The sequence below is a fragment of the Silene latifolia genome, chromosome Y, assembly GCF_048544455.1.
Source record: "Silene latifolia isolate original U9 population chromosome Y, ASM4854445v1, whole genome shotgun sequence".
NCBI classification, from domain to species: Eukaryota; Viridiplantae; Streptophyta; class Magnoliopsida; order Caryophyllales; family Caryophyllaceae; genus Silene; species Silene latifolia.
The window spans coordinates 27,325,923-27,344,278 of NC_133538.1; the positions used below are offsets into that span (position 1 = coordinate 27,325,923).

The following is an 18,356-nucleotide window of genomic DNA, read 5'->3' on the forward strand; positions in this document are numbered from 1 at the left end:
AGTTGCAGTACTGATTGTTTTAACATATGTATAACATAAAATAATAACTGTTCTTTGTTAAGCTGTTCTCATATTACATATATCAACAACAGTTATTTAAAAGCCGTTGTCATATTACACCAATAAACAACGGTTTTTCTTAAAACCGTTGTAAACACAGATCAACTGTGAAAACCGAAAATTTTGTGATTTTACCAATGCATGCCCTATTATTATTGGTCGTTTGACCATTATTCACCTCATACACAACTAATACAAGTTTGAATGTAACGTATGGATGAAATTAGTCTAATTAGTTATAGCTTTATACTATAAATAGCATCACATTTGCAGTAATAATAAGAATCACTTTATTATTACTAACCTATCTACTTCACTTTTTAAATAATATACATATACATACATATCATAAGTAAAATGTCGCCGTCTTTATCATCCGCAGTTGCACCTCCTCACCAATCGGTAACCCGCTATATCAATCCGATTACGTGCATAATTCACAATCTCCCAGTCACACGCGATGCTGCTGGGCAGCCAGCTTCTAAGAGCCTTACCCCATTGAGGGACATCCTTATTGAGATTGGGATTTAAAATGTTAGGGCAATCCACCCGGCTTGGATTTCGAGTCGTGGGTTTCTTAGATATGCTCTGATCGAGTTTCGAGGGGACGGTCTTGACGATTTTCGCCAAGCAAAACAACTCGCTGGAAGGTATGCATCACGTGACCATTAAAGGGGCAAACGTGACTTTTATGCCGATGACACTAAGGATCGTTATGTACACGTTGTGCCTTACTTATGGGTTGCCACTGCTGAGGACGCTCATATGATGATAAGGTTTTTTTGGTAATGTTTTATTACTGTACCGAAATCATGGGAAGACGAAAAAGTGCCTCATTTTGATCACCGTCTTGATGCCGATGTAGTAAGCTTGATTTATAATCAAATTTATCCTGATTACCCACTCCCTAGTCAAACTCTTGTTAGGGTGTTTAATTAATTTACTTAGCAAGCTGTTTGTTTTTGTGGTTTTTATTTTTTAATTTTTTATTGTGTTTCCTTTTTTTCTCTTGTTGTGCTGTTTTTTTTTTTTTTTTTTTTTTTTTTTGCCATTGTATGATATACTTGTTTTAATATATAGTTGTAATCTTAATTACATTCAAATTCTTATTAGCATAGATTTTAAATAAATTGCGAACAGACAAATGAATGAAACAATAATAATGATTTAGGTTACATTAATTAGAATAACATATAAATATTCAATAAAAAATTAAACAATCAAAATAAAAATTTTCAAACTTTAGTAATGAGTTTATAATATAATGACAACGGTTCTCATAAGAACAGTGTTAGAATATAAACACCTCTAAAAATAAATGGAAATTGGAAGATATTAATAATATAATTACAACGGTTCTTATAAGAACCGTGTTAGATTATGCAATTGTTGAATAACATAGATTTTAAATAACCTCTTTCTTTCTTTCTTTCTTTCTCTCTCTTATTACTCAAATTATGTCAAGTGGTAGCTCTTCTTCTTCCTCTATTTCAACAGGGTCATATAATTGCTCAGTTCCGGCAGCATTGCGGACTTCTTGGACTTTGCAAAATCCAGGAAGAAAGTTTCTTACTTGCAAATTCTATAATCCCGAGACTAAAATACGTGGATGCAATTACTTCAAGTGCGTTGATGAACCAATGACTGAGTGGCAGAGGAAGGTTATAAACAGGTTAGTGAATGAGAAAAAGAGCATGGATATCGAGATTACTCAAGTGAGAAGTATACTACATCAACTTGAAGAAGCGAAGCGGGGAAATGACAGTGAAATATTGAAGGAAAAAGAAGAATGCGAGAAGTTAACCATGGATTTCGTATAACTCAAAAATAATGAGGCATAGCTTAAGTTAATTGTCAAATTTCTTTTTCTAATTGTTATTTACCTACTTTATTATGTATGGTGGTATTTTGTACTCTTTATGTGTAAACTTGTAATCCTTTAAATTAATGGAAATAAGCAAGTTTTTCTGAGAAACATATTGTAATTAGCAGTATATACCAAATGATGTTTTATTTCTCGGCGGTAAAATCAAACAAAATGAAATATAAAATACAACGATAATACCTAAACCGTTGTTCGGGACGTGTACAGTTAAAACAGTTCAGGTCGTTATTATCTATATAAAAATGATGCTTTATTTCTTGGCGGTAAAATCAAACAAAATGAAAAGCTTTAAGACAACGGTTATTTCTAATCCGTTGTAGATAATACTAATTAATTACGGTTTCAAACAAAACCGTTGTCTGTTTGGAAACAAAATACAACGGTTTTTCTTATACTGTGTTTATTACTTTCCATTAAACAAGGTCTTGCAAGTGTTGTATTATTCACAAATATATACTCGGAGCTTCCCCTCCTCCACATAATATCCTCAAACACTGAGCCTCTCCTCAACTACCATCCTACCCCATCATTGTCGTAGTCATCATCGTTATCGCCATTGCCGCCGCGAGATCAATCCGGATTCTCCTCTTTAAAGAAGTAATAAACCCTCCTCTATAGAAATTTGTTTGTTATTATAAGTATGCATTGTTATTATTTGTATATTAATTTCTGCCTTAAATATGGTCGAAAAGCGGAAAAGAAAAGATGCAAATGCGTTAGGCGACGACTCAGGTGATGAGAATAATTTGCAACACACTGCGGGTCGAATGCGCCACAGGGTTTCCCTAGAAGCAATAAATTCAAAGATACCTAATCTTTTACAATGGGACAAAGATACAGGGCTGCCATCTGGTGAGAATGCCGGGTATTTTGCGAGTTGGATTGGATGTTGTGTAAGACAGTATGTGCCTCTTGGTACGCCGCGTAATACGGAACCGAGTAAAATACGGAACACCATGCTAATAAACAGAATAAAGGTATGTATATACAATAATAAATGCTTTAGCTGAAATTAAGTTACTACTTCATATGTGTATTAGCCGAAACAAACCAACTATGCTCATCATATATGCAGTTAGCTTACGTTGTCCCTGAAAAGTATGATAAGTACCTTAAAAAAAACAGGGGAAGCCTTAAGTTCTTGAAAGTTAAAGATTGCTGAGAACCACTTGTTCAACAAGGAAACCGGGGAGATGAAAAAAAAACCACCAACAAAGAAGTATCAGTTTGTCAGTCAGGACCTTGGGATAACTATATCGCTTATAGGCAATCTGACAAGTTTAAGGTAACTTAATAAGTAAAGAAGTATACTTAGTTTAGTGTTTGGTCATGCTTACGTTACTCGATACAATTTATTTGATGAAGGCTATGAGTGAGAGGAACAAGGCAAACATTTCAAAGAAAAAGACCGTCTTTTACGGCTCCCGAGGTGGTTATAGATTGATTAAGACAAAACTTGTAAGTACATAATTCTTATAGTATTAGACTTTTAGGTGTTTTAGTCGAATGTTATATATTTTCATAGTAATCATACATATTTTGAGAGGTTATCAATATGATGAATGAATTGAAGGCAAAGCTTGGAAAATTCAGTCGTCACGGCGCTTGGGTGCAAGGTCACACTCCTAGGAATGGAAAGACGGAAACTGAATATGATAAGGACAACAAAGAGAAAATTGTAAGTTTGACTTAATATGTCACTCCTACCACTGGTGGTCGGAGTTATATAATTGTGAGTTTAAATAAATTTAGTTTCTTAATGGTTTTTTGTGTATATAGAGGATCTGAGATAAGGAGATAGAGGAAGGAAAATGGAAGCCTCAGGGACGCGATGACATTATTGCCTAGGGCAATCAGCAAAGAAGAGCATCCAGGTCGTGTGAGAGGGGTATCGACGTATGTTGGTATCACTAAATATTTTGGGAAAACTCCTCGAAGGATGATGAGTGGTGATGATTCAAAGAAGGTAATCATATAAATACTGTATTTGATTCAACAAAACTGATAACTATATATGCTGACATTAATTTCTATTAGACAGTTACAGAAAATGGCCAGGTTGATGTTGAGAATGTTGGAAACTGGGGAAACCAAAGCTTTACCTAATTTTAATCACAAATTATCTGCCTACCATGTTTAAGCTTACACCTACACGACCACACTTCAACTAACACTTGCTTCTCGGTCAAATTCCATTGTTCAAAACTCACCTATTTCATATTGATGATGATATAATTGATACAAAAGAGGCGGTAGGAATGTGCCTTTAGTACTCTAATAGTGTATCTATTTGATGATTTACAAAGTTTCTCAAGTAAATTAAAGAGATACTCCCTGCATTTTTATATTTTCACCCTATTTTCTTAATTGCGGTCTCCAAGACGCCACTTTAACCGTATTTTTCGATGTCTATATGTTATTTTTTTTGTTGAAATTTTTTTCGTGAAAGATGTCTTGATTTAATTGTAATGTTTTAATTTTTTAAATAAATTGTTTTTATTCTCCAACTTATTGACGGTCAAAGTTCGGAAAGTTTGACTTCAAAAAAACAAATGAGGTAAAAATAAAAAAATGGAGGGAGTATTTATTTAACTAATCATGCACCAATCACGGATAAATCAAGTACGGTGGATGTTATATACTGCGTAGAATATTGAGGGATGGCGGGTTATCTTATACATTACAAATTAATATAGTGATTTGCACCCAAAAAAACAAATTAATATAGTGATATAGTGATAACTTATGTTGTACTGTATATTGATTGTCTCTTGTATTCTTTCACTGTTTATATAGTTTGTGTGTCTAAATATTATCCCATATTTACCGAGAGGACTTTAGTGTTCAATCAGTAGAAAGAACTCAAAATGATACTAATACACTCATTCCAACTTAAGTGATTAATAAGGAGCATTAAATTATACTACGTATATTACTTACTTGGTGGGTTTGAAGTTGATTGGCACTTGTTTTTTCGTGAGCCTTTCACTCCTTCAAGAATCAAACCTACAATTGCATTATACTTTAACAGGATTACTGTCGTTGTCTATACTCACATTTTAATTATAACAAATGAGAATTTTACCATATGAATGTTGCTAAACACTTTTTACTATACAATGTGTTGTATGTAGTCATCAAAGTTGTCTTCATTTTCATATAGTAGGAAGTTGAGCCCTTCTGGTGATGTCATTTTTGAAGCAATTCTTACTTTTTGTTTGATATGGGTTCAAATTTGCAAAGTTTTGATATGAGTATCCGACCGGGAAAAAGATTTTATATAAACTGAGAGGATAAATGAATGGTGAAGGAAAGAAAATTGCTCTTACATTTATATGAATAACACTCTAAAGAAACAATGTATCTGTATGTATATTGTATATTTACATTTACAATGTGATACATAGTTTAGTCCACTTTCAATGTATTCAAACCATCTAATAAATATTGTGACTAAGCAGCAATTAAGCATTGAAAGATGAATCGCCTGCCTTCCAGAGTAGTATTCAGTATCTAGATATGTTTTTCACACATTAATGTACTCTTGCATAGTCATTTTACTATTGGTTGACTTTGATGTACTTATTGATTGTAAGCGTATGAGCACACTAAGTTCGAGTCGTATTTTAATTAAATAGTTTTTCTACATACCACGTGTAAGATCCACACTTTCTATTGTAAGATATACGATAAGATACATAAGAATGTTTCTATTGTACTGTATACATGCATTTAAATTAAAAAGTGAAATTTTAAAATATTTCATAACATTTCATCTTTTTTGTACAATACATAATTTATTTACTTCAATTCTATAAGGAACACACATTGATTGAGTTTAATATTTTATTAACTCTAACGAAAGTTATACTCATACGAAAGCATTTTTCGCTATAAATTTAAAAAATTTATTTTCGAAATTTTTCTTGAAATAATTTTAAAATTAGCGATTGATTTAATTTAATCTAATAAATAAGTTTATTACATTATTGTTAATTTTGATATTCATGTTACATTAATGCATTTAATTAATGACTAAATTGTCATAAATGGCTGTAATTAAGGCTGCGTTGACACGTGGCGCATCCACAACGTTTCAACCTGATTTTATATATATATATATATATATATATATATATATATATATATATATAATATATATATATATATATATATATATATATATATATATAGCGGTTCAGTACGAACTACGTTAACGTACGAACCGTACAAACTAGCTTAGTTATGCTGCTTTTTTTGTTTTGTTTTTTTTTTTTTTTGAGATACATTTTATCAACTTACTAGATACACTTCTTATTCAAATACATTTTATAACATTAGTAGATAGACTTTTTTCATACTAAAATTCTAGATACACTTTTACACTTTTTATGCTGTTTGTAGATACATTGTATATTTTTTTGCGGATACACATGTCATCAAAGCCAGATACACATCTTATATTATTTGCGGATACATTTTATACTATTGGCGGATACACCTTATATTATTTGTGGATACGTTTTATACTACCTCCGGATACACACATTGACTTGTGTATCTAGAAACAGTGGGTTGTGTATCTAGGGGCATTGCTTTATGCACCCACCTCCAACCACCACCGCCGCAACCAACGCGCACCCCAACTCTAACCACCACCACCACCAACGTGCACCCCAACACCACCGGACTACCGGACTACCAGCTAAACCGAATCACCCCCTCACCAACGCTGTACCGCGTGCATTTCTCAACTCATAACGGTAGTTTTGCGGACTTATTGTACAAGTTAATTGATATTCTCCCACCGCCACAACCACCACCCTGCCTCCACCATCACCACCACCACTGCCACCGCCACAACTGCCACCGCCACTTCCCGCCATTTTTTACCGTCTCACTACCCCCACACTCCTCTCATAACCTCAGCCCTAAACAACCAATTGAACGTACTGCCAACAACAACAACACCGACCACCACCATTGGACACCTGAAGAAATGCCAAAAATCGCACTCCTTCCACACCGCCATCAAAACTAGAACTCGATTCATAACGACAAAGGAGGAGATTTTCTGATTATAAATCTTTCGAATAGGCTATTAATACCATTACCTTTTCAAATTCAATTCGGGTTTTGGTAGATCTTTAAAAAAAGACGGTTAACACGATGATGCTTCGTCGACTGACTTGGCACTGTTGGATCTAGCCAGAGGCATGAACTGGTAAAGGGAGATGATATGTTTTAGGATTTGAAGCATCAGAAAGTGGCGGACGGTCGTTGGAGAGAAGAAGCTACCGGCATCATAAGCTACCGACGGCGATGTTGACCGACCTGAGGTGGAGTGTCGGGTTGAGGGGAATGGGTTTAAGTGAGAAGATGAGAGAGTGGCAAGAGACAGGCTGTCGACAGGCTTGTCGGCACGCTGACCAGCGTTTTGCCGGAGTTAGGGTGGTTGGGGAGGGTGTCGGTGTATGTTGGTGGAGGTGGAACGGTGGCTGACAGTGGATATGGGAGGTTGGGGTTTGTTGAACATTTGCTTGGGTTATGACTTATGAGTGAGAATGTTGGTTGGGCCTTAGGTTGATTTTAAGATACTTGGGCTTTATGTTGATGCATAAAAATCAGCCTTAAATAGACGGTTCGTACAGTTCGCACCGTAATTTAGTTCGTACAGATCATGATTGTATATATATATATATATATATATATATATATATATATATATATATATATATATATATATATATATATATATATATATATATATATCTTCTTCCTCAATGCATAGCATGTTCGTCTCTTTGAGCTTCATAAAACTAATAGTAGTCCATTCATATTTTGATGATATGTTAGAAGCTTGGAGAATTACAAAGTTTTGTACGGAGTATATGTTACCTGAGGCGAATAATTATCAGTAATCAATTGATGAAGTTTTTACGAACTACTTCGAGATATATGATAAGATTAATTTAATTATTATATATTATATTATATGGGAATTTGGTTAGGAAGCTAAAGGTCGAAGATAAGACAAATTTCCATACAACTAGAAGTCTACAATGACACGTCTGTCGTATACCTGTCAACACTAAACTAACTCAACTAACTATATAGCTAGGGAAGTCAGGTCGATCTCCACAGGGAGGCAAGATATTTGTAGAAGTCCGTCTATTTGGTCACAAATAGGGGGGGTTGTTTGATTTGTTATCTAAACTACGAGTTTTGAAGGGAAGAGAAATAAAGGGCAAGAGCAATAAAGGCAGGAATTGAGTTTAAACTATCAGATAAAGAGGGACATGTCAGGATTTCGGTTCACTACGGTAGTCCGTGACTCACCGTAAATGACTCGCAGTTTAATTAAAGTAAGACGGATGTTGAAAGTCCTCTCGGTCCACTTTCTATCCTAAAATACCGCTAACTTAACTTTCATTCTCATCAGGGTAGTCTACTGTTCATAGCAGGCCTATTTAGTCCAATATTTCGATCTAGGATTAATTTTAGCCAGATTAAAGGTTAACTTAGAAGTGTGCACTCAACTAAGTCGAATAAATACAATTAAATTGCTATGGTGACAGAGTCTCGTAATCAATTCGACTAATTCATTTACTACATCGTCACTTTCCTACCGCAGATCCCCTAATCCCAACATGAGAGGGGTTTAGCTACTCATATCACTAATTAAACTAATAGCAGATAGATTTCCAGCAGTAAACATAATGAAATAACAAGTAAAAAGCATAAAGATAAAGTAGGGCAAAGGAGGAAAGGTAACGGAACAAGAGATTTAAGCAAACAAAAGATTAATTATTAATAAAGGAAGAGAAAGAATTACAATCGATGCGAATCCGGCGTAAAGAACACAAAATCCAAGCGAAAGCAATCCGGAAATAAAGTTACAGTAGAGAGAAATGAAGTACGCAGTAAAAGTTTGATAGATGCTAAGTAGTAAGTAAATCTGATACTAATAACCTAACTAATGTAGGTTTAAATAGCAAAGTAAAAGAGTTTTTGCGGAATTAAACATAACACGGGCTTTTTAAAGCCCATAAATAACGAAACCACTCGATCGAGTGGATTAAAACCACTCGATCGAGCAAACCCCTCAGCAAATCTACTCGATCGAGTAGAAAGTTACTCGATCGAGTAACTGGCCTTTCTGCAAGATAAGGGTCGAGTGGAAAACCACTCGATCGACCACCAGAGGACGTAAAAACCACTCGATCGAGTGGTAAAACAGCTCGATCGAGTTCTTTAACTTCAAATCAGCTCAAGTCCGTCACCGAATGCCTCGTAATCCGTGCCATGATGCTTCCAAATGCAGTATCTCACTCTGGGAAAATCCCGTCTCCTCTAAATGCATGCAAAAAGGACGAAAAAGGGTACGATTCCACTACTTTCGTGTTCATTTCTGCAAAAATGGACAAAACGAACCAAGGTAGCCAATTCGGGGCAAAATACTATAAAAACAGTATAAAAATGCATCGAAATACGTGATAAAATAGGCTAAAAAGACTATATATTAGGCACGTATCAAATCTCCCCAAACCGAACCTTTACTCGTCCTCGAGTAAACTCAAAACTAAACTAATGGAACGGAAATGATAACTCAGAGCTAGCTTAACTTGTCTACTTGAACCAATTTAATGCAACAAAAACTAACAGTTAAATCTAAATAGTCAATACGCAAACGAATTATGAGTTGTTCAGAAATATAGCCAACCTATCGACCTTGCAAGACCAACAAAATCGGACTCTCTCGTGGTCACTCTTCTCTCATGAAGCAAAGGTGAATGATATATGTAAAAGAGGTACGAAAAGACAGTCACTCACCTAACTGCGACCTACATAGCATGCATGCAACAACAATGAAAGACAATTCAAGTACTAATGCACACACTCCAACCGATAATGTCCATCACAGTCGAGGGCTTAAAAATAATATGGGAATAGTGAGGTTCAGGTGAGAAAAGGGCAAAACATGTTATGGAAATGTGGAGGTAAAAGCGTCAAGCTAGTTCCTAACAGGACCATAAAGAAACCATCTGAATCTCAACTGACTGAAAAACTAAGTACAAGTGCTCTTTTTTTGGCACAAAACTCACTAGACTCAAAACACAATCTCCTCAAAAATAAAGGGATAAAACGGAGGAGTCAGACGGTCACAAACTTTCCTTTTTCAAACACCATCTGAAATAACTAACTGAGACAAAACAATTTTTTCAAACTTTCTTTCTTTCTTTTTCTTCCTGTCTCACGTCTTTCCAGCTTCTCTTTTTTCATTTTTTCATTTTTTTTTTCTTTCTTTTTTTCCACTTTCACGTTTTCTTTTTTGTCTTTTTCAATTCTTTTTTTTCTTCTTCCTTCTTCATTTCTCAATTTTCCAACAACTCCAACAAGGAAATACGGGCCAAAATGCCACCGGAAAACTCATACCCAAAAGAACATACTAACTAGCTTGACTAGGCAGGCTTAATTTGGAATGTAGCTAATGGTCAAAAAGGGCAAATTCGGCTTATGTGGAGCTAAATGGGTGAAAAATATAAAGAAAGGGAAATTTGCAAGCACCTCCCTGCATATGACACCAACCACAAACCCGAATATGTGCATTTGACGAGAAATTGAATGTCATAAATGTGCAAAAATGATGAACATGCTATGCAAGGAGTACTACTCTCAATTCCTAATGAACTGGTCATGAATGTCACCAGTTATGGCTCTAATATCTCAGAATTTTCAAGTAGTTTACCAATTTATCAGGTCAAGTCTAAACAGTCAGCTATATTTGAACAGAAACTCGTAGACTATGCGTATGACAAAGCTAATAACTATAAATAAAGTGCAAGGCTCAAGCAAAAAGACAAGTTATAGTGCATTATCATCACGGAAATCTACCGTTCCGACTCAACCTATATGCAAAAATAAACGTGAATATTTTTTGAAATTTTTTGAAATTTTCTAATTTTTTTGGATTTTTGATTTTTAATGAAAACAAACAACAATGCAAGCTGAAAAATAAACGTGAATGCAAAACAAATGCAAATGCAGACTCAAAAGGATGCAATACCCTCCCCAAACCAAAACGGACAACGCCCTCGTTGTCCTCCAGCATACACCAGCAGATATATACAGGGGAACGAGAATATACAACCAATCAATAAAAAATAATAATTATAAAGGAGACAAAATATAAGAGTAAGAGAAAAAAAAAAACAAAAAAAAAACATACAAAATACGAACTTCCCCAAACCAGCCAGAAAACTGGGGAAGTGAGTAGACCAGTAGCTACTCGTCGTCGTCGTCGTCACTGCTGTCACGGATCTCCTCCACCTTGAACTCCGGGTCTCTCTCCTCCTCTCTCCTCCTCAGCACGAGCTCTCTCCACGGCCACCTCTGGGTCCTCCTCCTCCTCCTCGTCAGCAGACTTCGGGTACCCCTCAGGTGGGAACCGGAAGAAGGAAGGGTGTGGCCAACCCTCCGAAATCGGTCTGTGTCTCCGCAAGTGGTACTCGTACAGAGGGTGCAAGGCTAAAGCCATGTCCCTCTCCATACGAGCCTGACGCTCTGCAATCGCATGCAACAAACCGTAAACGACGCCCCCTTGGTCCGGGACCGGGGGCGCCACAAAGGGAGGAGGTGGTACAAAAGTAGTCGGAAAGACCGGCTCAGTCTGTGTCTGGTCAGTGGGAGTGGGAGTAGGAGTGGTAGTAGTAGTAGGAGTAGGGGTCGGATCGGGAGTAGCCGTGGAAGGTTGGGCACTCCCTGAAGGTGTAGACCCCTCTCCGGTCTCAAGATGCCGCTTTTTAGCGGCAGGTGCGGTGGGAGGTGGTCGTGGTCGGAGTGGAAGGTGAAGGTTAGGCAGTGACGGCAAACGGTGGCCCCTAGCAACTGTGGGCGAGGGCTCAAGACGAGGGAGAGTGTCACAAGGTAAGTCAACAGACAAGGAGCCGTCTATCTTCCAAGTCTGGTAGTCTGGGGTCAGCCAATGCTGAGAATGCATGGCCTCCTCCGGACTCGCAGCCTCTCTCCCTTGAGGTACTTCGTTCTGCGCGATCCGGAAAAGAGAATGGGCAAGAATGGTGGCTATGCCACCGCGGGCAATGGTTCCCGTCTCCTTCAGCCCCTGGCTCTGAAGGTACTGGGCGGTCAAGTAGGCAATGTTGAAGGTAAAAGGACCTCCACAGTCAATGTTTAGGTAACCGCCCAGGATGGAGAGCTCGGTGTTGGTCATGTTGTTCGGCTCCTTTCGGCCGAAAATAGTGCTCCCCATCAGTCTAAGTAAAGCACGGACAGGGGGAAGATGGACCTGATGGAGCTTTCGCTCCTGGTAGGTGGTCTGAGCTAATGTCCGCCACAGCTGGCAGTGGACCTTCCTAGGGGCAACAGTCAGGCCCGTAGAGGAAAGGCCAAGTAGCCTACCAAACTCCGCTAAGGTCATCGGAAAAGTCCGGTTTAATAACCGAAAGGACACTGAAGAATAATCGGGGTCAGCCTCGTAAGCCCACGAGGAGAAGATAAAGGAGCTGAGAAACTCAAGGCTCAGCTCCAGAAAAGTGCGGCCGCTCATAGTGATGAGCCCAGCCATCCCCGTGCCCCGAATTAAGTCACAGACCGACTCGTAAATACCGAGTCTCTCAAGTGCCGATTTCTCTAGAAATCAGGACGGTACATGCACACAGCGTACTAAATGATAAAATTTCTTGCGATGTAAAACATTAACGAAATGTACCTGTGGGTAGTCTGGGTGAGGGTCGAGGGAAGTGTCCCCTCGGACCGTGATCGTGCTGTATAGAGGCAGGCAAGCAGCACTGTAGAAGTGCTAGGAGCGGAAGTAGAGGTAATCGAGTGTGCGGCTGGGATCGTCTACGACCCCGGCCTCTGGAACTCAAAGTGGAAGCCCGTGAGGCGATGGTGTGAGGAACCAGGGCTACTCTGAAGGTAGCTGCGACTGCTGGTGAGTCCGCTACAGGTGCAAAAGTAGAGGCTGGTGAAGAGGTAGTGGCTGCTATGGTCACCACTGAAGAGGAACTAGCAGCAGTGCTAGCTGTGGTGGTGACCGTAGAGGAAGTGGCAGCCTAAACTGAGCTAGCAGCTGAGCTAGCTGGAGCAAAAACTGTCCCTGTAGCTGAAACTAGAAACACTGGGGCTGCAGTAGTCACTAAAGTGGAGACAGTGGCAACAGCAGGGGCCACTGTCTCAGACAAAGACGGACTGGAGGACGAACTAGTAGATGGTAAAGAACTAGAATCCATCCTGTAAACAAAGGGTAAGGGGTATTATAAGAAAATAATGGCTAACAGGGCTGAAACAACATGAATTCAGCATGTGACATCATAGGAACTCCCTACCAGTCGAAAATATCCGACCTACAGCACATAATTCGAACAATTCCTCAAAATTTCCTCTAACAAAGTCAAAAAGTAGCATGTAAATGGCGACGAGGGGGGGCATAACAGTCAACAACAATAGCATATAAGCAATACTGAGGTGAATTAAGCCATGGAAGCAAGTAAACCCGTCTGTCAGTCAAGAATTTCGACTGAAACAGCCCTAATCGCAAAGATTCGCGCAACATTCGAATGGAAGCATGTTAGGCATTTTAAACATTCTACAAACAGCAGCATTATCGGAACAAGGAAGCTAACTTAGACAAATGACAGCAGCAAAAATCCGTCTAAAAGTCGAAATTTTCGACTGTCCTGAGTCTAAATCGCAAAAATTCATGTAGAATTCGAATTAAGCATGCAACAACAGCGAGGAATTGGGGTTGATCATCAAGCAAGAGAAACAAGGGCAATAAACACAAATTAAGTCGAAAAAAATCGACTAACCATGGATTTTCGAACCCTAATTCAATTTTCCTCATGAGAATGCAAAAATAATGAAATCAAAGTGCAATGAAGCTAGAGGAATCACTTACTTGGTGAGAGAAACCTACAATATGCAATTAATCTTCAAATAATCAAGCAAACAAGCGATTTTTTCGAGCCAAAAACCGCAAACCCGAACCCTTCTTTAAAACCGTGTAGATGATCACAAATTAAGGGGAAATTAAGGGGTTTTGATAGATTAATTAACAAGCAAGGAATTGTAGGAGGCGGATTTGGAGATTGGGTAAGAAAAATTGGGATTTGGGGGAGTTTATTATCGCAAAAATGGAAGGTTAGTCGAAAATTAGGGATAAAATGAAATAGAAAACAAAGTTAGGAGTTTAAAGAATAACTCCCTGCGTCCTATTCATTTTCACTCGATCGAGTGGTTTTAAACCACTCGATCGAGCACTTTTGATTCTCCAGTTGCTCGATCGAGTAGAAATCTACTCGGTCGAGAAGTCCCGCTTTATGCTTTATCCGATCGACTGGAAAAAGCACTCGGTCAACCAATTTTTCACTCGATCGAGTACAACAGGTACTCGATCGAGCTCTTTTCTCGCGTAAGCTCTTGAATTTCGTCAAATCTTCCCTTGGAATGCGTAAAACTTCCCCAAACCTGCATAAAAACACATGCAAAAATTTCCCAAAATACCAAATACGCATAAGAACAGTCTATAGTCTTAAATCTACGCTAAAAACTGTCTAAAACTAATTATCCTAATTAAAAGCAATAAAAAAAATTCAACAAAAAATTCAAAAATTATTTATTACAAGGTGTTACACGGGGCATTTCCTCGCTCAATTCCCAATGCAATTCAGTAGCCCCTTGAAGGGCTCCTGACTGGAGGATGTCATCTCAGCAATGTTAACTGTCCTCTTCAATTTCCATGAGCATGAATGGTCATTTGCAGCAGTAGGAGGGGAATAGTTCTCATCCACATAGGCACGAACTTTCCTCGTCCTTGCTCCTCTATCACCGTCTTTAGCATCCTTACTTCCAATTTGATTGACAACAGTTGCACAACACCCTTTGACAGCTCCTTCGTTTCTTTCATCTGTACCTGCAGCAAAGGAAACAGACGAACTTTCCTCCTTTTTGCTCTCAGTCTGAGGCGGAGGGGTAACAATTGCGGCACAATACTCCAAATTTTCAACTGGAGTGTCAATAATAGGATCAATAGAAGAGAGAACATTGCAAGGCTGAGCTTGCATGGGAGCCCTCCGGGACTTAGACTGATGAAAGATCAGCTCCTCGTCCCCTACCTGAAAGGTCAAAGTCTTCCCCCCGACGTCTATAACTGCACGGGTAGTAGACAAAAATGGTCTCCCTAAAATAATAGGGGTGTGTGCATCTTCGGGGATGTCTAAGACAACGAAATCAACGGGAATAAAGAACCTCCCGATCCTTACAGGTACGTCTTCTACTATACCTAGTGGCCGTGATATACTACGGTCGGCCATCTGGACTGTCATGTTAGTGCAACTCAGCTTTGTCAAACCAAGCCTCTTAGCCAGAGACAGCGGTAAGACACTTACGATAGCGCCTAAATCGCATAGCGCATTATCAATCAAGTAGTTACCGATATGACACGGAATTGAAAAACTACCCGGGTCCGACTGCTTAGTAGGTAACTTATTTTGAAATAGGGCTGACCCCACCTCAGTCAAAGGTACGGTCTCACTATCACTAATGGTCCTCTTACGACTCAACATTTCTTTCATAAACTTAAGATATTAGGGTACCTTTGTCAGCAACTCGGTGAATGGCACAGTGACTTCCAAGCTTTTCAGAAGTTCGACAAATTTGCCGAATTGTTGATTGGTCTTTGTATTCTGCAGTCATCTCGGGAAGGGAACTGTAATAGGTATCTCAAGCCCCTTGTTTCTCTCTTCCAATGTGTCTTCCGGAGCAAGTTCTGTATCCTTTGGACGCTTCTTACCTCTCGAACGAGGTCTTTTCGGTGATTTATCGTTTAAACGAGCACTAGCAGGCTCTCGAATAAGCTTCATGTCTTCAAAACTACTCGATCGACCAATATACCCATTCGATCGAGCAGTTTCTTCATCAATTCCAGTCGATCGAGTAGTTTTTTCATTCGATCGAGCAACTCCATTTTGCTCATCACTCGATCGAGTAGAAAAACTACTCGATCGACCATTGTCAATTCCTTGTTCACTCGATAGAGTGGGAAAACCACTCGATCGACCACTTTCTTTCCTAGATTTACTCGTTCGACCACCTGAAACCAGTCGATCGAGCACTTTCTTTGCCGTGAGCTCATTTTCTTCGCCAGAACACTGTTCACCATCAGTTACAGCTCTCCTCGGGTCTGATTTCTGCATTTCTGGTCCCTCATATGAACGACCGCTTCTCAGATTGATGAAATTTACCGTCTCGTGTGGATTCTTCTTATTTTGAGTCGGTAATTGACCCTACAGTCTTGTGGACTGATTAGTGGCTAATTGGGCAACTTGAGTTTCAAGTGCCTTTATGGACGCATCTTTCTGTTGATCACTCAATTGCCACTGCTTCGTGAAGGCTTGCAACATAGACTTAAGCTCACCAATTTCACTCACCCCACCGGAAGATGATGCACCGTGGTTAGGAGAAGTGAAGGAAGGAGGCTTCTGATAGCCTTGTTGATTATTGTGTGGAGGGACATAAGGCTGCTGCTGGTGCGGAGGAGGAGTAGGATTGAGCACATTCTAACTAGTCCACCTCAGATTGGGATGGACTGCCCTTTGATTATTGTAATAGGAACCCCCTCCTTGCCTATATTCCTGAAAGGCAAGGACTTGTTCCTTCTGTACAAGACAGCCAACAGCAAATTGACCATCATTACCTCCACATCTCTCACAAGAAACGGTCTCTCCCCTAGTAAGAACATGGACCGTCTGAGGCTCCCCAGCAGCTTGTAATTCCAACTTGTCGAACCTGGCATTCATGGTCTCTAGCTGAGCCAAAACCTACTTATCGACTGCATGAACTGTTCTAATCCCATCCCTCGGGTTACCATATTCAGTACTGTGATTAGCCATTTCTTCGATAAGAGACCACACCTTATCATCATCGGTGTTCTCCTGGAATCTCCCACTAGATGCCGCATCAAGTATGGCTCTGTGGTCATCATACAGCCCATTGTAGAACTGATTGGCTAGGAACCATGGGTCAAAACCATGGTGAGGAATAGACCTCACCAACTTCTTGAATCGTGTCCATGCTTCATAGAAAATTTCATCGGGAGCCTGTCTGAAACTAGTAATCTTGGCCCTTAGCAAATTGGTGCGTTGTGGAGGGAAGTATCTCTTGTAAAATGCAAGAGCAAGAGACTCCCAATCTGTAACCCCAGCAGCTGTGCGGTCCAAGTCAGTCAGCCACTGCCTGGCTGAATCAGCTAAAGAGAAAGGAAATAGAACTTCCTTAATCTTGTCTTGAGTTACCCCCTTAGTGGCGGTGATAGTAGAACAGTAATCGGTAAAGGTCTCCATATGCTTCCTAGGATCCTCACCTGCCACACCTCTATAGATATTTCGCTCCACCAGATTAATATAAGAAGGGCGGATATCAAATGTGTTCCCATCCTCAAGCTGAAGATTGAAACCCCTCGGAATAGAGGATGCTTTAGGCACTGAATGACTGAAAAGTTTAGGCATCTTTACTGTAGAAATCGGATTGTCTTCCGTGTAAAGAAAATGATCAAGCTCTGGCTCGAAAGTACTCAAGTCTTCCTTTCGTGATTTCCTTATCAGACGGAGTCTATGCCTGAATAATCTCTCCGGCTCTGAATCAGCTGAAACTAATTCACACCTGTCTGACCTGGGCATAAACAACACTAAAAGGAAATGAATAAGAACTGCCTCAAGGAATAAAAATTCTCTGAGACGGAAAAATAAACGGAACGAAAAACAAATAGGGCAATTGCCTCCCCGGCAACGGCGCCAAAATTTGACACGTCTGTCGTATACCTGTCAAAAATAAACTAACTCAACTAACTCTATAGCTAGGGAAGTCGGTCGATCTCCACGGGAGGCAAGATATTTGTAGAAGTCCGTCTATTTGGTCACAAATGGGGGGGGGGGTTGTTTGATTTGTTATCTAAACTACGAGTTTTGAAGGGAAGAGAAATAAAGGGCAAGAGCAAAAGAAAGGAGGAATTGAGTTTAAACTATCGGATAAAGAGGGACATGTCAGGATTTCGGTTCACTACGGTAGTCCAAAGTGACTCACCGTAAATGACTCGATTTAATTAAAGTAAGACGGATGTTGAAAGGTCCTCTCGGTCTACTTTCTATCCTAAAATACCGCTAACTTAACTTTCATTCTCGTCAGGGTAGTCTACTGTTCATAGCAGGCGTATTTAGTCCAATCTTTCGATCTAGGATTAATTTTAGCCAGATTAAAGGTTAACTTAGAAGTGTGCACTCAACTAAGTCGAATAAATACAATTAAATTGCTATGGTGACAGAGTCTCGTAATCAATTCGTCTAATTCATTTACTACATCGTCACTTTCCTACCGCAGATCCCCTAATCCCAAC

General features: G+C 39.2%; 1 non-coding gene across 1 annotated transcript; it reads left to right on the forward strand.

Moving 5' to 3' along the window:
• Positions 1 to 16,990: 16,990 nt before the first annotated feature.
• On the forward strand, positions 16,991 to 17,097 carry LOC141635953 (small nucleolar RNA R71). The gene has a single exon (XR_012540602.1). It is a non-coding gene; the product is annotated as a small nucleolar RNA R71 (small nucleolar RNA).
• Positions 17,098 to 18,356: the final 1,259 nt, after the last annotated feature.